This window comes from Mauremys mutica, chromosome 18 (genome assembly GCF_020497125.1).
Source record: "Mauremys mutica isolate MM-2020 ecotype Southern chromosome 18, ASM2049712v1, whole genome shotgun sequence".
Lineage (NCBI taxonomy): Eukaryota > Metazoa > Chordata > Testudines > Geoemydidae > Mauremys > Mauremys mutica.
This window is the reverse complement of record NC_059089.1, coordinates 9625231-9648239: the sequence shown is the minus strand read 5'-3', so window position 1 is coordinate 9648239 and position 23009 is coordinate 9625231. Positions and strand designations below refer to the sequence as shown.

General features: G+C 56.6%; 1 long non-coding RNA gene across 1 annotated transcript; it reads left to right on the top strand.

The window, feature by feature from the left end:
- The first annotated feature begins 394 nt into the window (after nucleotides 1-394).
- On the top strand, nucleotides 395-21012 carry LOC123352289. Its single transcript, XR_006574134.1, has 6 exons — nucleotides 395-514; nucleotides 936-1083; nucleotides 16664-17042; nucleotides 19807-19912; nucleotides 20122-20217; nucleotides 20908-21012. It is a non-coding gene; the product is annotated as an uncharacterized LOC123352289 (long non-coding RNA).
- The last annotated feature ends 1997 nt before the right edge of the window (nucleotides 21013-23009 follow it).

Below are 23009 nucleotides of genomic sequence, written 5' to 3'. Positions count from 1 at the left end.
TGGGGTGACTTGGGGAAAGGTCTCAGCCTCCCCACATCCCACTTCACTGCTGCCAGAATCCCTCCTGCCCCGCCCCCACTAGAGCCCCCTCCCTGCCCAAACTGGGTGGGGTTGGAGGAGATTGGTCTGAGAACTTGAGCTGTGGATTGGAGGTGGAACAGCTGTGAGGGGCACTGAGGGGGGAGGTGGCAGGAGCTCCCCCTACAAGGAAGGGGGTTGATACTGGAGGTCACTAGAAAGGACAACAAGACTCCATCCTGGGGGTCAGGAGGGTGAATCCATCCCTCAGAGGTGGACAGGGGCTGGGTGAAAATGCTGCTGGTTCCAGGGGCCTTTAATCCCCCCTGATTCCTCGGGGGCATCTGAGGTCTCTGACAGGTTCTCGCTCCCTTGCAGCAGGAGGACGTCACGGCCAATGTGATGCAACAGCTCCCCATCATCCAGCCCTTGCACCAGGTGCCCGAGGCACCGCAGGGCTTGTGCCTCTGAGGCCACCAGCAACTCCCTGCTGCAGGTACTGCTCTGGCTCCCTGTAAATGGGGAGCTAGTGGAAGGGGAAATGGAGTCCCCTGGCACTCACAGAAACTCTCTCCCCTCTCTGTGGAGCAGGGTCCTTCCCTCTGCCCCCAAATTCCTTCATCTGGGGCAGGAGCTCTTTCCCTCACACCCATTCCCCTCCCCACTTGGTCTGCCCCCATCCCATTCCCCCTGCGCCCAGGAGAGCTCTCCCTGCCCCATGTGGTGCAGAAGGGCCGTTGTGTCAGGGCCCCACCCCTAGCCCCACTGAACCTCGGAAAGCTCCACTTTTGAGGAGGTGGGGGTGGGACAGAGGCTCAGGGCTAGCTTCACCTCCACCCCTTTATTCTCCCCTTGGCCCTTCTATGGGTTCTCTGGGTGTGAAATGAATAGGAGCCTCATTCCCAGCTGTTTTCCAGGCCCTGGGATCTGGCACAGCCTCCCAGATGGGCGCAGCCTGCAGCTGAGCCACCTCAGGGAGCAGTGGAGACAGGTCACCTCATCCCATCAAAGCAAGCAATGCTGGGTGTCAGAGAGGCTTAGATGGAAGACTCCTCTCTCATGGAGGTAAGAGCCATTTACTCTTTGGGGCGTGTGGGTCTCTTGGGAGAGAAATGGGATCCCCGATGCATAGCCTAGCTGGGAGCTCCCCTGTCCCTGGCTCCCAGCTCTGGGACAGAGACGCCTTCATCATCGTGCCACCCTCGTTTTGTTCCTAAGAACATGAGCTCCCAGTTTGATGCTGTGGTGAACAGGGCTAAAGCCATCCTGAGATGTATGGGCAGAGCCGTGAGTAGGAGAGGGAGGTGACACAGCAACAGTGAGACTGCTATTGGAAAACTGCCTCCAGTGTCGGTGTCCTCCTTTGAAAAAGATGTTGAGAAAGAGCCACCAAATATTCTGAGGGTTGGAGAAAACTGCCTTCTAGTGAGCTATTGAAAGAGCTCAACCTGTTTAGCTTATCAAAAGAAGATAGAAAGGTGACTTCATTGAAGTGTTGAAGTGCCTTAATGGAGAGAAAATATTGGGTATTAAAGGGCTCTTTAATCTATCAGAGAAAGGCATAACAAGACCCATAAGAACGGCCATGCCATGTGCCCCAGAGGGAGTGAACCTAACAGGCAATGATCAAGTGATCTCTCTCCTGCCATCCATCCCCACCCTCTGACAAACAGAAACTAGGGACACTATTCCTTACCCATCCTGGCTAATAGCCTTTAATGGACCTAACCTCCATGAAATTATCCAGTTCTTCTTCGAGTGATTGCTCCTATGCATTCCAGTTAGGTGTGCGCGCTGCGCGTGCACGGCTCTCCGGAACATTTTTACCCTAGCAACTCCGGTGGGCCAGCTGGGCGCCCCCTGGAGTGGCGCCGCTATGGCGCCTGCTATATACCCCAGCCGGCCCGTCCGCTCCTCAGTTCCTTCATACCGCCCGTGACGGCCAGTTGGAACATTGGAGTGCTATCTCACCTCCACAGCCCTAGCGTTTCTCCGTAATAGTATAGTAGGGAATTAGAGGGGTTAGCCCCTCTTCTTCCACAACCGGTGCGGGCTCATGCCCAAGGCACCTGGCTTTAAGCCCTGTGCGGCTTGCCAGCGGCCTATGCCCATCGGCGACCCACACGATTCCTGCCTGCGCTGCCTCGGGGAATCGCACAGGACAGATAAGTGCCCGATTTGCACGGCATTCAAGCCTCGCACAAGAAAGGAGCGAGACTCTCGACTTAAACAGCTCCTTACGGAGGCGGCACTTCAGCCCCCCGCTCTGTCCCCGACACCGCCGAAACCATCCTCGGCGCGCAGCGCACCAGCGTCACCGAGCCGTCCCGGTACCGAGGCTCCTAAAGGCACGCAGACGGCACCGAAGTCCCGGCACCGTTCCCTCTCCCCCCAGAGGAAGCGGAAGACGGCGCACCCGGCTCCTAAACCTGCAGCTTTGGGTCAGCTTACCCAGCCACCTCCGGCACCTCCGGCACCGGCTGTGGTAGTGCACAAGCCGTGCACGGTCCCGTTGACTCCGGCACCTCAAGAGCCGTCGAGTCCGGTACCTCCCTGCTCCCCGGCGCCGGCCGCGGTAGAGCTGCATCTCCCGTCCACCCCTGAAACATTTGTGATGGCGAGAGAGCTTATTCAGCTCGTAGAGGCACCGAGCCTCCGGCCCCCGGCACCGCCGGTGTGGGCTGTTCAATCGTTGGGCAAGCCTGCAATGATGCGGCCCCAGACCCCTGACGGAAGAGAGGGGCGACGCTTCAAGCCTCGGACGCGGTCCCGGTCCAGGCAACGGTCGCCGTCACGTCGGTCCCGATCCCGGCACCGATCCCAGTCTCGGTACCGCACCCCGTCCCGGCACCGGTCGCAGTCCCGGTACCGCTCAGTCTCGCGGTACCGGTCGCACTCCCGGCACCGCTCACGGTCCCGGTCACCGGACCGACGGTACCGTCGGAGATCCAGTTCCCGGTACCGATCTCGACGTCGCGACTCCCGAAGCCACTCTCGCCACCGACGATCAAGGTCACGCTCTGGCTCCCGGTACCGAAGTGGCCGACGGTCCAGATCACCATCCTGGCACCATGACGGCCGGCACCGCTTCTCAGCACCGTCCGGGGATAAGCTGCCTCCTTCCGCGGCGCACTCCATCAGCGCCTCTGCACCCCCGTGGCCTTCGCGTCAGCCATCGGTCGTCTCCCAGGCGGACAGCGAGACAGATCTCCGGGCTCCCACCCAGAGCCAACATCTTGGACACCAGCAGTGGGGTTTTTGGGTCCCCTGGGCCGGCTATGAGTCCCAAGGGCTCCCCTTGTCCCAGCGCCCAGTGGGTGCTGAACGCAGGATACCGGAAGCCACGGTGAGCCGCCCTCCCCCAACACCACTGGGGGAGGCCCTACCGTCGTCGGATCCCGCAGGGCTTTAGTCAACCTCCCAAGCCCCTGAGCAGCCTCCGGCAGAGGTGGTGGTACAGACTCTGTCTTCATCCTCCTCTCCGGATGAGGCAGTGGCGGGCGCCACTACGGTGGACCCTCCCCCGATCGACCTGCGGGCCCACCAGGACCTTCTCCGCAGGGTGGCAAAGGCCATTGACCTTCCGGTGGCGGAGGTCCCGGAAGATGAAGACCCGGTGACCAACGTCATCGGCGCGGAGGCCCCGACGCGGGTGGCCCTGCCTTTTATTAAAACAATTCAGAAAAATGCCACGACCATCTGGCAGTCGCCGGCGTCCGTCCCCCCCTACTGCAAGGGGCGTGGAACGTAAATACTCGGTCCCCCCCACGGGATACGAGTATCTGTACACTCATCCCGCTCCGGACTCACTGGTCGTCCAGTCCGTTAACGACCGTGAGCGGCATGGACAGCCAGCCCCAGCGCCGAAGTCGAAGGACGCCAGGCGCATGGACTTGTTGGGCCGCAAGGTGTATTCGGCGGGGGGTCTCCAGCTGTGCATTGCAAACCAGCTGGCCCTCTTAGCCCGGTACGCCTTCGACATTTTTGTGTCCCTCACGAAATACGCGGAACTGATCCCGACGGATTCCCGACGAGAGTTTTCGGCTCTGGTCGAAGAGGGCAGGACAGCCTCCCGCTCTTCCATCCAGGCTGCTCTGGATTCGGCGGACTCAGGGGCCAGAACCTTGGCCTCTGGAGTAGCTATGCGGCGCATCTCCTGGCTACAGTCCTCCACCTTGCCGCCGGAGGTGCAGTATACCCTCCAGGACCTGCCCTTTGAGACTCATGGCCTGTTCTCAGAGAAAACAGACTCGAGGATACAGACCCTGAAGGACGGTCGTGTAGCTATCCGCACTCTGGGTATGCACACACCAGCTACCCAGAGGCGCTCCTTCCGCCAACAGCAGTCCTTCCGGCCTTTTACCCAGGCCAGGTCAAGGCCCTATAATAGTCGGCGCAACGGCCTCAACCGCCGTAGACCTTCAGGCAGCAGGCGCACCCAGGCCCAGGCGTCGTCCAAGGCCCCGCAAGGGCCCAAACAACAGTTTTGATGGGACGCCTGAGGACGGCTCATCAGTCTATTCCCAGGATCCAACCCCTTTGTTTTGCAACCGCCTTTCCCGCTTCCTCCCGGCTTGGTCCCAAATAACATCGGACAGCTGGGTACTCCGTACTATCCAGTATGGTTACCACCTTCAGTTTATTTCGCCCCCTCCTTCCCACCCACCTTCCCCGTCCCTCTTCAGGGACCCCTCTCACGAGCAATGCCTCTTGCAAGAGGTCGAATCTCTGTTGAGGTTGGGTGCCATAGAGGAGGTGCCGCAAGACAGGCGGGGCAGGGGATTCTATTCCCGTTATTTTCTCATCCCCAAGGCGAAAGGAGGCCTCAGACCCATTCTGGACCTCCGGGAGCTCAACAAGTACATGATTAAGCTCAAATTTCGCATGGTGACCTTGGGGACCATCATTCCCTCCCTGGATCCGGGAGACTGGTTTGCCGCCCTCGACATGAAGGACGCATACTTCCATATTGCTATTTACCCTCCCCATCGACGCTACCTGCGTTTTGTGGTCAACGGTGCGCACTACCAGTTTGCGGTGCTACCCTTCGGCCTATCCACCGCTCCGAGGGTCTTCACCAAATGCATGGCAGTAGTTGCTGCAGACCTCCGCCGTCGTCGAGTTCACGTTACCCTTATCTCGACGACTGGCTGGTTCGCGGGCCATCCCACCAATTGGTAACAGACCAAGTTGCCGAGATACTCTCCCTATTTCGGGCACTGGGCCTTCTCATCAATGTGGAGAAGTCCTCACTGACTCCATCACAGAGAGTGGAGTTTATTGGAGCGGTCCTCGACTCCATGGTGGCCAGGGCCTGTCTCCCTCGTGCCCGGCACCAGACGATGGTCTCCATCATCCGAGACCTGCACGCTTTTCCCACTACGACGGTTCAGTCCTGCCTACGCCTCCTGGGCCACATGGCGTCGTGCACGTTCGTCACCGCCTACGCGAGACTGCACCTTCGCCCATTTCAATCTTGGCTGGCGTCGGTGTACCGCCCACACCGCGACTCCATGGACAGAGTAGTCACGGTCACGAAGCCTGCCCTCGCTTCGCTCAGTTGGTGGCTGAACCCAGAGGTCGTATGTGCAGGAGTCCCGTTCCGCCCTCCTCGTCCGTCCCTGACACTGACGACAGATGCCTCAGCGTTGGGATGGGGGGCACACCTGGGCGACCTACACACCCAGGGCCTCTGGTCGCCCCAGGAGCTCTCCCTCCACATCAACGTCAGGGAGCTGCGGGCAATTCGCTTGGCGTGCCACGCCTTCCACGCCCGTCTGCGAGGCCAATGCGTAGCAGTGTTAACGGACAACACCACAGCGATGTTTTATGTGAACAAACAAGGCGGAGCCCGCTCCTCCCCGCTCTGCAAGGAAGCGATGCTCCTGTGGGACTTCTGCGTGACCCACTCAATTCACCTGGAAGCATCCTTTCTTCCGGGAGTGCAGAACACGCTGGCCGACCATCTCAGCAGGTCGTTCCTCTCCCACGAGTGGTCCCTCCGTCCAGATGTCGTCCACACAATCTTCCGGAGGTGGGGGTTTCCCCAGATAGACCTATTCGCCTCCAGGGAGAACAGGAAGTGCCACCTGTTTTGCTCGTTCCAGGGTCGCTCGCCAGGCTCCCTGTCGGACGCCTTCCTTTACCCCTGGACGGATCGTCTCCTCTACGCCTTCCTTCTGTTCCCGCTAGTGCACCGAGTGCTACTGAAGCTTCGGAGGGACAGAGCCCGTGTCATACTCGTAGCTCCGGCCTGGCCGAGGCAGCACTGGTACACCCTGCTGCTCGAGCTCTCCGTTCGGGATCCCATCCCCCTTCCGTTATGGCCGGACCTCATCACCCAGGACTTCGGCAGACTCCGCCACCCGAACCTGCAGTCCCTCCATCTTACAGCTTGGTACCTGAGTGGTTGACCCACGCAGAGAGGGACTGTTCGGCGGCAGTACAGCAAGTCCTGCTAGAGAGCAGAAAGCCTTCCACTCGCTCCACTTACCTTGCGAAATGGAAGCGATTCGCACTCTGGTGTGATCAACGAGGACTCAATCCATTCATGGTCCCGGTCCCTACCATCCTCGACTACCTCTGGTACCTTAAGGAGCAAGGTCTTGCGGTCTCCTCCTTGAGAGTACACCTGGCAGCAGTGTCCGCTTTTCGTCCATCTATGGGAGGTCGGTCCATCTTCTCTAACCAGATGGTTTCCCGCTTCCTTAAAGGCCTGGACCACTTGTACCCGCCGGTGAGGCGTCCTGCCCCGACCTGGGATTTGAACCTCGTTCTGGCCAAACTTATGGGACCGCCCTTCGAGCCTCTAGCCACATGCTCTCTGCTCTACCTCTCCTGGAAGACGGCCTTCCTCGTCGCAATTACATCAGCGAGATGAGTCTCTGAGCTCCGTGCTCTAACGGTTGGGCCACCATACACCATCTTCCACAGAGACAAGGTGCAGCTTCGACCACACCCGGCCTTCCTCCCCAAGGTGGTGTCGGCCTTCCACCTCAACCAGGAGATCTTCCTCCCGGTCTTCTTCCCGAAGCCGCACGCCTCCCCTCGGGAACAACAGCTTCACACCCTGGACGTCCGCAGGGCCCTTGCCTTTTACATCGAGCGGACGAAGCCCTTCCGGCGTTCGACCCAGCTGTTTGTGGCAGTTGCCGACCGCATGAAGGGTGAGCCGGTCTCCTCCCAGTGGATTTCCTCCTGGGTAACGGCATGTATTCGGACATGCTACGAGCTTGCTCGCGTGCCACCATGCCGCCTCACTGCTCATTCAACGAGAGCGCACGCCTCGTCGGCCGCCTTCCTGGCCCATGTCCCCATCCAGGACATCTGTAGAGCGGCCACCTGGTCTTCGGTCCACACCTTCGCTTCCCACTACGCGTTGGTGCAGCAATCAAGAGACGACGCAGCCTTCGGCTCCGCAGTATTGCACTCTGCCACGTCTCACTCCGACCCCACCGCCTAGGTAAGGCTTGGGAATCACCTAACTGGAATGCATAGGAGTAATCACTCGAAGAAGAAAAGACGGTTACTCACCGTTGTAACTGTTGTTCTTCGAGATGTGTTGCTCCTATCCATTCCAGACCCGCCCTCCTTCCCCACTGTCGGAGTAGCCGGCAAGAAGGAACTGAGGAGCGGACGGGCCGGCTGGGGTATATAACAGGCGCCATAGCGGCGCCACTCCAGGGGGCGCCCAGCCGGCCCGCCGGAGTTGCTAGGGTAAAAATGTTCCGGAGAGCCGTGCACGCGCGGTGCGCACACCTAACTGGAATGGATAGGAGCAACACATCTCGAAGAACAACAGTTACTACGGTGAGTAACCGTCTTTTCTCTTTTAAACCCTGTTATAGTCCTAGCCTTCACTACCTCCTCAGGCAAGGAGTTCCACAAGTTGACTGTGTGCTGTGTGAAGAACTTCCTTTTATTTGTTTTAAACCTGCTGCCTATTAATTTCATTTGGTGGCCCCTAGTTCTTATTTTATGGGAACAAGTAAATAACTTTTCCTTATTCACTTTCACTACATCACTCATGATTTCATATACTTCTATCATATCCCCCCTTAGTCTCCTCTTTTGCCGGCTGAAAAGTCCTAGCCTCTTTAATCTCTCCTCATATGGGACCCATTCCAAACCCCTAATCACTTTAGTTGCCCTTCTCTGAACCTTTTCTAATGCCAGTATATCTTTTTTGAGATGAGGAGACCATATCTGTACGCAGTATTCAAGATGTGGGCGTACCACAGATTTATATAAGGGCAATAATATGTTCTCCGTTTTATTCTCTATCCCCTTTTTAATGATTCCAAACATCCTGTTTGCTTTTTTGACTGCCGCTGCACACTGCGTGGACGTCTTCAGAGAACTATCCACGATGACTCCAAGGTCTTTTTCCTGATTAGTTGTAGCTAAATTAGCCCCCATCATATTGTATGTATAGTTGGGGTTATTTTTCCCAATGTGCATTACTTTACATTTCTCCACATTAAATTTAATTTGCCATTTTGTTGCCCAGTCACTTAGTTTTGTGAGATCCTTTTGAAGTTCTTCACAGTCTGCTTTGGTCTTAACTATCTTGAGCAGTTCAGTATCATCTGTAAACTTTGCCACCTCACTTTTTACTCCTTTCGCCAGATCATTTATGAATAAGTTGAATAGGATTGGTCCTAGGACAGACCCTGAGGGAACACCACTATTTACCCCTCTCCATTCTGAAAATTTACCATTTATTCCTACCCTTTGTTCTTTGTCTTTTAACCAGTTCTCAATCCCTGAAAGGATCTTCCCTCTTATCCCATGACAACTTAATTTACATAAGAGCCTTTGGTGAGGGACCTTGTCAAAGGCTTTCTGGAAATCTAAGTACACTCTGTCCACTGGATCCCCCTTGTCCACATGTTTGTTGACCCCTTCAAAGCACTCTAAAAGATTCATAAGACATGATTTCCCTTTACAGAAACCATGTTGACTTTTGCCCAACAATTTATGTTCTTCTATGTGTCCGACAATTTTATTCTTCTTCTTCGAGTGATTGCTCCTATGCATTCCAGTTAGGTGTGCGCACTGCACGTGCACGGCTCTTCGGAAGATTTTTACCCTAGCTACACCGGCGGGCCGGCTGGGCGCCCTCTGGAGTGGCGCCGCTATAGCGCTAGATATATACCCCAGCTGGCCCGTCCGCTCCTCAGTTCCTTCTTCCCGCCCGTGACAGCCAGTTGGAACAGTGGAGTGCTCGTTTGTCCTCCACATCCCTAGCTCACCTTGGTTCTAGTTTGTAGTTAGTGTATATAGTTGTTAAACTAGTTAGTTAAGTAAGTTATTAGGTAGATTAAGGAGAATTAGGGGGGCTTAGCCCCTCTTTTCCCGTCCGGTGCGGGCGTATGCCCAAGACACCGGGGTTTAAGCCCTGTGCGGCTTGCCAGCGGCACATGCCGATTGGGGACCCTCACGACTCCTGCCTGCGTTGTCTTGGTGAGGCCCATCGACCAGATAAGTGCCCTATTTGCAGATCGTTCAAGCCTAGAACGAAAAAGGAGCGGGACATTAGATTAAGGCAGCTCCTAATGGAATCGGCGCTTACCCCTGCGGTGCCGACACCATCAGCTCTGCCGTCGTCCTCGGCACGAAGCGCTCCAGCAGTCCCCGACCGGTCCGGTACCGAGACTCTTAAGAAGCAGCCGGCACCGAAGCCCCGGCACCGGTCCCTCTCACCATCTGGGAAACGGAAGCCGCAGCCAAAGTCTGGGAAGACTGCTGCATCGAGACTGCCTGTCCAGCAGCCAGTGTCGGCCCCTTCGGTACCGACCTCGACAGCGCACGGACCGTGCGCGGTACCGTCGACTCCGGCGCCAACAGGGCCGTTGAGTCCGGTACCTCCGTGCTCCCCGGTGCAAACCGTGGTCGAGCTGCCTCTCCCGTCCATGCCCGAGACGTTCTCGACGGCGAGGGAGCTCATAGAGCTAACAGAGGCACCAAGCCTCCGGCCCCCGGCACCGCCGGTGCGGGCTGTGCAGTCAGTGGGCAAGCCGGCCATGATACGGCCTCCTTCCCCTGACAGACGGGATAGAAGGCGATCCAGCTCCCGCTCCCGATCTCGGAGACGGTCACCTTCACGCCGATCCAGGTCCTGGCACCGGTCACCATCCCGGTACCGCTCTCCGTCTCGGCGCCGGTCGCAGTCCCGGTACCGCTTTTCATCGCGGTACCGGTCGCACTCCCGGAGGCGATCCCGGTCCCGGTCTCTGGACCGTAGGTACCGAAGAAGGTCCGGATCACGGCATCGCTCCCGTCGCCGTTCTCGGAGCCGCTCCCGTCGACGACGGTCGAGATCGCGGTCGACCTCCCGGTACTCACACGGTCGAAGGTGCCGCTCTCGCTCCCGGTACCGCGACGATCGGCACCGGTCCCCGGCACTGTACACGGACAGACTAGCGGCATTGACGGCACAATCCCTGAGCGCCTCTGCCCCCCCGTGGCCTTCCCGCCAACCGTCGGTCACCTCGCACAAGGGCAGCGGTGCAGATCACCGGGCAGACCCCCAAGGACAGGACCACGGTCCACAGCAATGGGACTTCTGGACCCCCTGGGCCTTTCATGAGGCTCAGGGCGCCCCCTCCCTCCAGCGACCCAGGCCCTCCGACCACAGGGTGCCGGAAGCCACTGTCAGCAGGCCCCCTCCATCACCTCCGATTGAGGTTCCGCCGCCACCAGTACCGGCGGAACATCCCGTAGAGGCGGAGGCTTCGCACCCCATGGATGAACCACAGCTACAAGCCATGGGTCAAGGCCATTCCTCGTCTTCCTCACCGGACGAGGCGGTGGCGGGGTCCTCATCATCGGATCCCCCACCGATTGACTTGCGTGCCCATCAGGACCTCCTCCGTCGGGTGGCACAAGCCATCAACCTCCCGGTCGCAGAGGTCACTGAGGACGAGGATCCAGTTACTAATGTGATTGGAGCTGAGCCCCCATGCGAGTGGCCCTGCCCTTCATTCGCACTATTCAAAGGAATGCCACTACAATCTGGCAATCACCTGCGTCCATCCCTCCCACTGCTCGAGGCGTGGAGCGAAAGTACTCCATGCCCCCGACCGGGTACGAGTACCTGTACACGCACCCGGCCCCAGACTCCCTCGTTGTGCAGTCGGTGAATGACCGGGAAAGAAATGGGCAACCCGCGCCAGCACCGAAGTCCAAGGACGCGCGCAGGATGGACCTGTTGGGCCGAAAGGTCTATTTGGCTGGCGGCCTCCAACTACGGATATCCAATCAGTTGGCTCTCCTTAGCCGCTATGCCTACGACAACATCGTGGCACTCTCTAAGTTTACGGAGTTGATTCCCACAACCTCCAGGCAAGAGTTCTCTGCCCTGCTAGAAGAGGGCAAGAAAGCCTCCAGGTCCTCCATCCAGGCCTCACTGGACTCTGCAGATTCCGGAGCCAGGACTTTGGCATCAGGAGTGACCATGAGGAGGATCTCCGGGCTGCAATCGTCCACCTTGCCGCCAGAGGTCCAGTATACCTTGCAAGACCTGCCCTTCGATACCAAGGGCCTATTCTCGGAGAAAACAGACTCCAGAATCCAGACCCTTAAGGATGGCCGTATTGCCATCCGCACCCTGGGCATGCACACACCTGCTACCCAGCGGAGGTCCTTCAGGCAGCAGCCCTATCGCCCATTTAATCAGTCCAGGTCGAGGCCTGGTAATGGACGCAGAGGCAGACTGAACCTCCGTAGACCATCGGGCAATCGGCGTACCCAGTCCCAGGCGCCCTCTAAAGCCCCTCAAGGGCCGAAACAGGCGTTTTGATGGGACGCCCGAGGACGGCCCATCAGTCTCTCCACCGGATCCTTCCCCGTTATTTTTCAACCGTCTTTCCCACTTCCTCCCGGCGTGGTCCCAGATTACAACGGACAACTGGGTGCTACGCACGGTAGAGTCCGGTTACCGTCTTCAGTTTGTTTCGCCCCCGCCCTCCCACCCACCCACCCCGTCCCTCTTCAGGGACCCCTCTCACGAGCAAGTCCTCTTACAAGAGGTCGAGTCTCTGCTGAGCTTGGGTGCCATAGAGGAGGTGCCGAGCGATATGCGAGGCAGGGGATTTTATTCCTGATATTTCCTAATCCCCAAGGCGAAGGGAGGTCTACGACCCATACTCGACCTCCGAGAGCTCAACAGGTACCTGGTCAAGCTCAAGTTTCGCATGGTGACCCTGGGGACCATCATCCCCTCCCTGGATCCGGGAGACTGGTTTGCCGCCCTCGACATGAAGGACGCATATTTTCATGTCGCGATTTACCCTCCTCATCGACGCTACCTGCGTTTCGTTGTCAACAGCACACACTACCAGTTCGCAGTGCTACCCTTCGGCCTCTCCACAGCGCCGAGGGTCTTCACTAAGTGTATGGCAGTGGTTGCCGTGGCCCTCCGCCGTCGTCGGATACATGTCTACCCGTATCTCGACGATTGGCTGGTCCGGGGACCATCCCGCCAACTGGTAGCGAGTCACATGACCACGATCCTAGCCCTGTTTCAGCACCTAGGACTTGTGATAAATGCCGAGAAGTCAACGTTGACTCCATCGCAAAGGGTGGAGTTCATCGGAGCGGTCCTAGATTCCAATTTGGCCAGGGCCTGCCTGCCCCAACCTCGGCATCAGTCTCTGGTCTCCCTAGTTCGGGGCCTACAATCCTTTCCAACGACAACGGTGCGTTCCTGCCTCCGCCTCCTGGGCCACATGGCTTCGTGCACGTTCGTCACTCCGTACGCGAGGTTGCACCTTCGCCCGTTTCAAACTTGGCTTGCGTCAGTGTACCGGCCCCACCGCGACTCCATGGATATGGTAGTCACGCCCACGAAGCCGATCCTCACTTCGCTCACCTGGTGGCTGGACCCAGAAGTGGTGTGTGCCGGAGTCTCTTTCCGCCCTCCTCAACCATCTGTCACTCTGACCACGGATGCTTCAGAGCTAGGGTGGGGGGCACACCTAGCCGACCTGCACACCCAAGGTCTCTGGTCGCCCCGAGAGCTCTCCTTACATATCAATGTCAGGGAGCTGCGGGCGATTCGCCTCGCGTGTCAAGCCTTCCGCTCCCATCTCCAAGGGCGTTGTGTTGCAGTGTTGACGGACAACACAACGGCGATGTTTTATGTCAACAAACAGGGTGGGGCCCGATCCTCCCTACTTTGCACGGAGGCGATGCTCCTGTGGGACTTCTGCATAACCCACTCGATTCACCTGGTAGCGTCCTATCTTCCAGGAGTGCAGAACACGCTGGCCGACTGTCTCAGCAGGTCGTTCCTTTCACACGAGTGGTCGCTGCGTCCAGATGTGGTGCACACAATTTTCCGCAGGTGGGGGTTTCCCCAAATAGACCTGTTTGCCTCCAGAGAGAACAGGAAGTGCCACCAGTTCTGTTCTTACCAGGGTCGCGCCCCGGGCTCCCTGTCGGACGCATTCCTCTGCTCCTGGACGGGTCACCTCCTATATGCCTTCCCTCCGTTCCCGCTCATACATCGGGTGCTTCTCAAGCTTCGGAGGGACAGGGCCCACCTCATACTCGTCGCTCCGGCCTGGCCGAGACAGCACTGGTACACTCTGCTGCTCGAGCTCTCGGTATGAGATCCCATCCCTCTTCCCTTATGGCCGAACCTGATAACGCAGGACTTCGGCAGGCTCCGCCACCCGGACCTACAGTCCCTCCATCTTACAGCCTGGTGCCTGAGTGGTTGACCCACACGGAGCGTGCCTGTTCGGTGGCGGTCCGGCGAGTCCTGCTAGAGAGCAGGAAACCCTCCACTCGCTCGACTTACCTCGCGAAATGGAAGCGATTCGCAATCTGGTGCGATCAGAGAGACTTGAATCCGTTCGTTGTCCCTATACCAACGATCCTGGACTACCTCTGGTCACTTAAGGAGCAAGGTCTCGTGGTCTCATCGTTGAAAGTGCACCTAGCGGCCATATCCGCCTTCCGGCCGCCCGTCGGTCACCGGTCCATCTTCTCCGATCCGAAGGTTTCCCGCTTCCTCAAAGGCCTAGATCGCTTGTTCCCACCAGTGCGGCGTCCTACTCCGCCCTGGGAACTGAATCTGGTTTTGACCAGGCTCATGAGAGCCCCCTTTGAGCCCTTGGCCACGTGTTCGTTGCTCCATCTGTCGTGGAAAACAGCTTTCCTCGTCGCCATAACCTCAGCGAGGTGAGTTTCTGAGCTTCATGCCCTGACGGCTGGTCCACCGTACACCATCTTTCATGCAGACAAGGTTCAGCTTCGGCCACACCCGGCCTTCCTCCCTAAGGTGGTGTCGGCCTTCCATTTAAACCAGGACATTTTCCTTCCTGTTTTTTTCCCGAAGCCTCACGCCTCGAGTCGGGAACAACAGCTGCACACCCTGGACATCCGCAGGGCCCTTGCTTTCTACATACAGCGAACGAAACCCTTCCGGCGTTCGCCCCAACTGTTCGTATCAGTTACAGAGCACATGAAAGGCAAGCCGGTCTCCTCTCAGAGGATTTCCTCCTGGGTCACTGCATGTATCCGAACATGCTACGAGCTTGCTTGTGTACCAGCTAACCGTCTCACCGCTCACTCTACGAGAGTGCAGGCCTCGTCAGCCGCCTTCCTGGCCCATGTCCCCATCCAGGACATCTGTAGAGCGGCCACGTGGTCTTCTGTCCACACCTTCGCTTCCCACTACGCGTTGGTGCAGCAATCCAGAGACGATGCAGCCTTCGGCTCAGCAGTCTTACACTCTGCCACGTCTCACTCCGACCCCACCGCCTAGGTAAGGCTTGGGAATCACCTAACTGGAATGCATAGGAGCAATCACTCGAAGAAGAAAAGATGGTTACTAACCGTTGTAACTGTTGTTCTTCGAGATGTGTTGCTCCTATCCATTCCAGACCCGCCCTCCTTCCCCACTGTCGGAGTAGCCGGCAAGAAGGAACTGAGGAGCGGACGGGCCGGCTGGGGTATATATCTAGCGCTATAGCGGCGCCACTCCAGGGGGCGCCCAGCCGGCCCGCCGGTGTTGCTAGGGTAAAAATCTTCCGAAGAGCCGTGCACGCGCGGCGCGCACACCTAACTGGAATGGATAGGAGCAACACATCTCGAAGAACAACAGTTACAACGGTGAGTAACCGTCTTTTTATGAATGTTTCACCTAATTTGCCTGGTACTGACATTAGACTTACTGGTCAGTAATTGCCGGGATCACTTCTAGAGCCCTTTTTAAATATTTGCATTACATTAGCTATCTTCCAATCATTGGGTACAGAAGCTGATTTAAAGGACAGGTTACAAACCATAGTTAGTAGTTTCACAATTTCACATTTGAGTTCTTTCAGAACTCTTGGGTGAATGCCATCTGGTCCCTGTGACTTGTTACTGTTAAGTTAATCAATTAATTCCAAAGCCTCCTCTAGTGATATCTCAATCTGTGACAATTCCTCAGATTTGTCACCCACAAAAGCCGGCTCAGGTTTGGGAATGGCTGGAAGGTGAAAAAAGACAAATTCATATTACAAATAAGGCACAAATATTCAACAGCGAGGATGACTGAGCACAGGAAGAAGCTACCAAGGAAAGTGATGGATTATGCATCTCTTGATGTCATTTAATAAAGACTAGATGCCTTTCTGGAATGAGTTTGCCAAAAAGTAGCTATTGTGTTATACAGGAGGCCTGTGATATGCAGGGGGTCAGATTAGATGCTCTAACGGTCTCTTCTGGCCATAATGTCTACTCATTTTTGAAAAACTGAGCTTAGCATTGGAAGCAGCCTCTGATGTTTTACTGTTTATTGACTCATAGAATCTCAGGGTTGGAAGGGACCTTAGGAGATCATCTAGTCCAACCCTCTGCTCAAAGCAGGACAAGTCCCCAGACAGATTTTTTTTTTGCCCCAGATCTCTAAACGGCCCCCTCAAGGATTGAATTTACAACCCTGGGTTTAGCAGGCCAATGCTCAAACCACTGAGCTATCCCTCCCCCCTGCTTTGCTGCCTAGAATGAACACTCATTGAGCGGGGTGATCCACAAGGAGTAGCTCAAACCTCCAAAATGTCTGGTCTGCAGCAGGACATTAGCACTGCAGGGGAGGAGTGGGTGTGTCAGTGACATCACAAAGGCCTTTTTCAGGACCTCAGCGTATTGGTCAAAGATGGTGGGGAGGTGGTGACCTCACAGAGAGATGCTGACCTCAGCCAGGCAGGACAGGGGTGAGGGGCCAGGGAAACCTCAGAGAGAACCCTGTGGATTTGCTTCAGCAAGTCCCCTTCTCGAGGTCTCTCTTTGAGGACTGAGAGAGTATTAGGGTTTACGTATGTGAGCGCCAGGAGGAACCTCTTTCGAGCTTTCTCCTTCCCTTTTTAGTGATTTTACTAGAAAACAGACGTCCCTGTTTAGAAGGTAAGAGCCTCCGAGAGGTTTGGAACCTGTTCAGTCTGATCTATCTGGTGTCAGCTGAATTCTAGGCATGGAAAACACTAGCTTAAGGTGGCCAAATTTTATTCCCCACCTGGGATTTTGTCCCTTAGAATCACTGGGGACATTAGGGTTTGTCCTTTTTGTTTCACCTTTTCCTCCATCCCTCCCTCCCTCCTTTCTCTTCATCTCTTACTTCTTTTGTCCTTTCCCCTGTTCCCCTCTGTAGTGAGCTGGGGTGGCTCCCCTCCTGCCTAGGGGAGGGAGAGCCCAGCCAGAGGCCAGAGTGGGCGGAGCCCCGGAGCGCTGGGCCCGCCCCTCAAAGGGTCAGGCGGCGACCCGGAACTATAAAAGCCGGCCCTCAGAGCTCAGTCAGGCCCCAGCTGGCGGAGAGAGCGGACGTACCTCAGCGAGCTCAAGACTTGGAAGCCCTGGCGACCCAGGGAAGCCGCCCAGACTAGCCTGAGCTTCCCCGTGCCCGCTACCTGGAGGTGCTGCCGGAGCTACCCTGTCCCGACTACCCCGAGGAACTGCCAGACCTGCCACCCAGCCCCGGCCGTGACGAGCCCATGCTCCTGGACCCTCCAGAGGCCAACGTTAGGACCCAGGTAGGGCCCGATGGGGAGTTTGGAAGTAGCCCGGAGGCAGCCGACCCCAGTCAGGCTGTGGCCTTACCGGAGCCTATGTCAGTGTGTTGCGGCCAGGATCCCCACTGACTGACCCAGCGGTGTAATAGCCGCTGCTGGGGCCCCGGGCTGGGACGCAGTGGAGTGGGAGGGCCTGCGTCCCCCCTGCCACCCCACCCCAGGGTGGCAGACTCCCCCTCTCCCTGGCTTGAGGAGGCCTTAACTGTTACTGTTGCTCAGCCCTGCTCCAGGGTCTGAGCTTTCTGACTCTGTGTTTGCTGCCCGCCCTGACCTAAGGCCGGGCCCTCAACTGTTACCGTTGCCCCACCCCGCCGGAGGACCTGAGCCCCTTTTCCACCAGGCGGGCAACTAACGCTAGGACTGCCGGGCAATTTTCCCGGACCAATCGGAGCATAGTGAGCTGGGGTGGCTCCCCTCATCCCCCCGGAGAGAGTCGAGCCCCGGCGCCAATCGCTTACACCCTCCCACCACCGTGAAATAGTGCTTGGACAGTGATCCCCACCGGTGACCTGGGCCATCCTTAGGGCTCTCTTGTGAGAACCCTCAGCCTCCCGCCCCTTGGTCTCCACCCTGATTGGCTGAGCAGGGGGTTATTGACGGGGAGGAGACTCTGGTCCCTGTTGTTCTCTTTTAAGACCAAGTAAAGTCATAACCAGTCATATGTTTGACAAATTTTGCTGCTTCTCTGCATTAATTGTCTCTGAGCAGTTCAGGATTCTCTCTAACATTCCAGTTCTCCTAAAACACTTGCTGAATAATTACTATGAACTGTTACTGGTCTGGAACTCATTTGAGAGCACTTTATTCAGGTCATTCAATGTATGAAATTCAAGATCCAGTTGTTAGTTTGAAAGTCAGGGCTTTTGGGTCCTATTCCCAACTCTGCCATTGATTGGCCATGTGATGTAAGACAAGTGAATTCTCCTTTCTCAGCCTTAGCTTCTCCCTCTTTCAAGTAGGGATAACGATCCGCTCCTACCTACCTCACGGTGGGTGGAGGATGGGGATCCACTGGAGAGTGTCACTAGGAGCAGTGCATAAGATGAGGTGTCCTATCATGTTTACTCTGATCAGATTATGACATAATAGAATAGCTGAAAGAGTCTTTTATTTGTATTGTATTATTTTGCAATTGTTCAGAGCAGCAACTACTTAGCTCAGACTGAAGCATCTTACCTAATTTTTGAGATCTAAGTGTCTCCTTTGTGTGCAATGAGACAATTTAACACACTGTGACAAACAGGAGATGCTTTTGTTTTGCAACAACATATCCCTGCCTTTGGGGGGTGTTGCTGTCTGTTAGAACAGGAGTCAGGACTGGTGGCTTCTCTTTCTGGCTCTGCCACCGCCTTGCTGTGTAGGCCCTTGTGCAGGTCACTTCCCTTCTCTGTACCTCAGGCTCTTCCCCATCTGTGCAATGGGAACAGGGACAATTCTCGAACTCTGGGCAGTGGTGAGCCTGGGTGAGATAAGGGGCGTTAAAGCCCTTTGTGAAGGAGAAAGGGGATTTTCACGGTTTTGAGCACCAAGAAGTTCTAAACTTTGCTAAAATGTCTAGTCTGCGAAAATCAGAAATGGTTGGGGCCAAATTTTAAGCATTGTCTTTTTTAAAGCCCATTCAGGGATGTGAGCCCCACTCTTTTAGGTACCTGGGGTTCTTTGCCAGGAGGAGAGAAGCGACATCATCGAGAGGCGTCCCCGCCGAAATTCGGGAGCGACGCCTCTCGATAACGCCTCTCGATGCCTCTCGATAACGCCGCTTGCCGTCGACAGGCGTCCCCACCAAAATGCCGCTGCGGCATTTCGGCAGGTGCTCTCCCGGGGGCCAGGACGCGTTGGGGACCCCTGATTTACAGGCTAATTTGGTTCTTAGGACTAGTGACTATGGATTTGTGAAGAAGAAATCATTCCAAACCAATCCTAGCTCCTTCTTTGGCAGGGTTACGCGCCTAGTGGAGGTTGGTAAAGAGTAGATGTGATATATCTTGGTGTTAATAAGGCTTTTGACACAGTCCCATAGGACATTCTCACAAGCCAACTAGGGAGATGTGGTCTAGATGCAATTAGTAGAATGTGTGTGCAGAGCTGGTTGAAAGCCCATACTCCAAGAGTCCTTCTCCATGTCTGGCTGCCCAACTGAGAGGGTGTACCTCGTGGGTCCGGAAGGGATCAGTCCGGGGTCTGGTACTATTCCATTTTTCATTAAGGATTTGGAAAATCCTTTGCAGGGGAGGGATAGCTCAGTGGTTTGAGCATTGGCCTGCTAAACCCACGGTTGTGAGTTCAATCTTTTGAGGGGGCCATTTAGGGAACTGGGGTAAAAATCTGTCTGGGGAGTTGTCCTGCTTTGCGCAGGGGGTTGGACTAGATACCTCCTGAGGTCCCTTCCAACCCTAAACTTCTATGAAAATGGAGTGGAGAGGGCTTCTAAAATTTGCAGATGACCCCAAGCACTTTGGAGCACAAGACTGGAATTCAAAACGCCCTTAAGAAATTGGAGGCTTGGTCTTCTTGAGCCAAACTCCATAGCTGGGCCCCTGGGCTGAAGTGAAACCCCAGAGCCAAACACTCCTCCTCCTGGGCAGTGCGCTCCAACCTTTCATGGTCAGATGCTGCGTAGCGCTGTCAGAGCAGCTTTTGCTGGGGGATGAGGCCCAGCAGCTTGTGTTCCTGCACGCCATCCCCCGCAGTGCACAGTCTAATACTGGCTCCTCTCTCTTGCCAGCACCATGATACCTGCCCTGGAGCCGGAGCTGGAGACCCACCTCCTCCAAGCTGCCCTGCACACCGTCTTCACCATGGGCACGGAGAAGGACACCACCCAAGTCCAGGTAGATCATGCTAAAGTCATGGATTGAAGAGCCAGCTGTCATCCTGCCGTGAATCCTTGCTAATTGCCTGCAGTGGGATGTGAATGAGAGAGGCCAGGATATGTGTTTGGAGGCCTCACCAGTGCTTCCCAGAGACCCCTCTTCCCATCCTGTGGCAGGTGTAGCCCCAGTTTCCCTAACTCTGACCCATGGCTCTCCCTTGCTTTCAGGATCTGCATAGGGTCTTGCCAGACCTCCTGGACGCCATGCTGGGGAACCTGCTGGCAGAGTCCCCAGACACTGTCAGGCTCCACTACATCTTGGAGGTGAGCCCGAGGAGAGGGGTGGGGGCGATTTTACCTTCACTCTTAGATCCATTTTCCAGTCTGTCCTGCCAGCCGGGCCCCAGAGGGCATCCTTGGTCAGGGCAGTTAGTGCAATGAAGTGTCAGGCCCTTCCTACTTGAAGGACAGAGGAAGGAGCTGGGCCTTCAAGCCAGAGCTCTGCCTGGTTCTGTTGAGCACTAACCATGGGGCCCCGGCTGGCTTGTAGAGTGAGAGTCTGAACCTCTCCTGGGAGATCCAGAACATGGTCCTCAGAGAAGAGTCACAGGGCCCCAGAGAATCAGCCCTTCTCTCCGACAGGCCCTGAGATTCCTGGGGGGATTGTGCTCACACTCAGTCCCTTCATCCAACCAAGGACTTGAGAGCCAGGGACGGGTGAGGGGTCTGTCTCCTTCCTGGTGACCTGTTCAGGAATCATGAGTTCAGGGAGGATGGGGCCAGCCCCGACACCAACCATTGTTCCAATCTAGAGAGACAATGACAAGATGTGACCTGCAGGAATCAAGAATCGTCCTGCGGGAAACAATCCCCTTCTAAAGCTCTGCGATCAGTGAATCAGATATTCCACCAAATGCACAATGTCTCATCCCCCTGGGGATGGGTGCGGGGGGTTCTTATTTGCACAACACGTACACCTGCCCATTGTTCCTGAGCTGCCTCCTTTCCCCACAGCACATTAACTACTGGATCGTGTCCAGGGTGTCGCAAGACAGAGCCAGGGCCGTTAGGAGCAGTACGGCCCTTTTCAGATCCACCATCACCCTCCCTGAGTTTGACGTAAGTGACCTCTGACCCCAGCTTCCTGACTCCAGGCATGGGGGGGCTGGCTCCGATGGGCTGTAGGATCTGCTGCTGCAGGGGCTGTGGGTTAGGAGTGTTCCTCTCGGGGAGGCAGAGTGAGAGCAGAGAATGAGCTTGGCTTGAGTCAAGTTCTTCTTGTCCTAGTTAAGTGGTGACTCTGGGCTTTTAAGGGGACCGTGCTCCAGGTTCATGCCTTCCTGTCATCCTGGAGCAGCTGGGGAAGCAAGTCCTCATGGAGGGCCCTGCCCACATCCCTGTGCTCCAGGCTCCCTTGGGGACAGGAAATTAAGAGTCTGGCTCTAGCTCCCATCCTCTATCATCTCCTGCAGAGGGGCTGAGGGGAAGGAGAGTCCTGGCCCGGGGGGTACTGGGAGCTGACAGGAAAATGCTGATGGAGTCCCCTCTCCCTCTCCCGTCCATTAGAACTGAGCGGAATTCCCCAGGATGGGTCACCACATGGCACAGCTGGCTCTGTCCCTCAGTGACCCAGCCAGGGACATCAGCTGGCAGGCCAGGGAGGGGGTTTCCCGGCTCTACCAGCTGCTGCTGCACCAGAGGGGTAAGGAACCCAGCTGGGAAATGGCACCCGCTGGAAGAGTGAGACTGGGACCCCAGCCAATTTCTCTCAGACCAAGCCCGGCTGGAGAACGAGTCTCTCTCTCTTTCTGTGTTCTACAGCACCCCCTGCCATTGTGTTGGGCCAGGACACTGTGCAGTCTCCAATGGGACTGGAATGACACAAGCACTGCAGCTAGAAGGACAAATGGGTGTATGTCTCTTTCCCAGGCCTGACCATGCATGAGGCCGAAGACCTGTGGTACTGAGACTGGCACCAGGGCAGCAGGCTCCTGGGCTACAGGAACTCAGCCACGGTGCGGGAGGTGAGGACACTCTGCCAGGGCATGAGACAGCTCAGGGCGTGGGGGTGGTTGGGTCCCCTGCAGTGGCTGCGTCCTGAGACCACTAGACGGAGACGCCATTTAATCCCCGGGATTTGGAGCCTCGCTCTGGGCAATCTGCTAATGCCTCACGCCCTGTTGGTTTTAGGTCTTCGGAAAGTTCTTCTCGGAGGGGCAGGGAAGGTTCTTCGTCCGCACGGCAGTGCTGGCCATCCACGACCCCCTGCTGCGTGTCAGCCAGGCTGGGCTGCTCCTCACCTATTCTCTCCTGGGGAAGCCCAGCAGCTGATTGGGGACAAGGTGAGCAGCTGCATTAGACTCAGGAGATTGGGGCAAGGCCCAGGCCTCATCCCCATCCTCCGGCCATTCTTTGGCTTGGCAGCAAGTAGCCTGGTGGGGAATGAGAGGGAGAGCAGGTGCTCCTGGGAAAGGAGATGAATTTACCTCCACGAGCAGGAGGGAGCCAACTTGTCGCCGGAGCAGCTCCAGCCCAGCTCTTTAGCCTGGCTAATCAATGACAAGCATTGGCTCATCCCGGACTTATGTTCTTAGAACACGGTGCTATCGCTCTTGGGAAGGGCAGAGGAGTTCCCCAAGTGCCCTGTGCGAGCCTCTCCTGTCCCACAGGCCACACCCAGTTCCCAGTGACCTAGTGTCTGTGTCCCCCGAGCCACCACCCAGAGTTGCTCCCATCACTGGCAGCCTGGGAGGCCAAGGACTGATGGGTGATGGCGACTGACCAGGCAGGGCTGAGGCACATGGGCGGGGGAAGCTTGTCCTGCTGTCAGCAGGGCTAGACCCAGTCTGGAGAGAACGGGAGGATTCAGTCAGCAGGGGCTGCCGATCCACCCCACTCACCAGGGCTGCCATCCTGCAGCTTCGGCTTTAGTGGCTGGGGTGACTTGGGGAAAGGTCTCAACCTCCCTACATCCCACTTCACTACTGCAGGTTCCAGTGAGGAGAACAGGGAACAGGTTGTGTTGCAGCCCTGGCACTGAGTTGTAACGTGATCCTGGCCAGGTCACTCTCCCACCTGGTGCCTCACTTTCTCTATCTTTCAAATGGGGATCATCC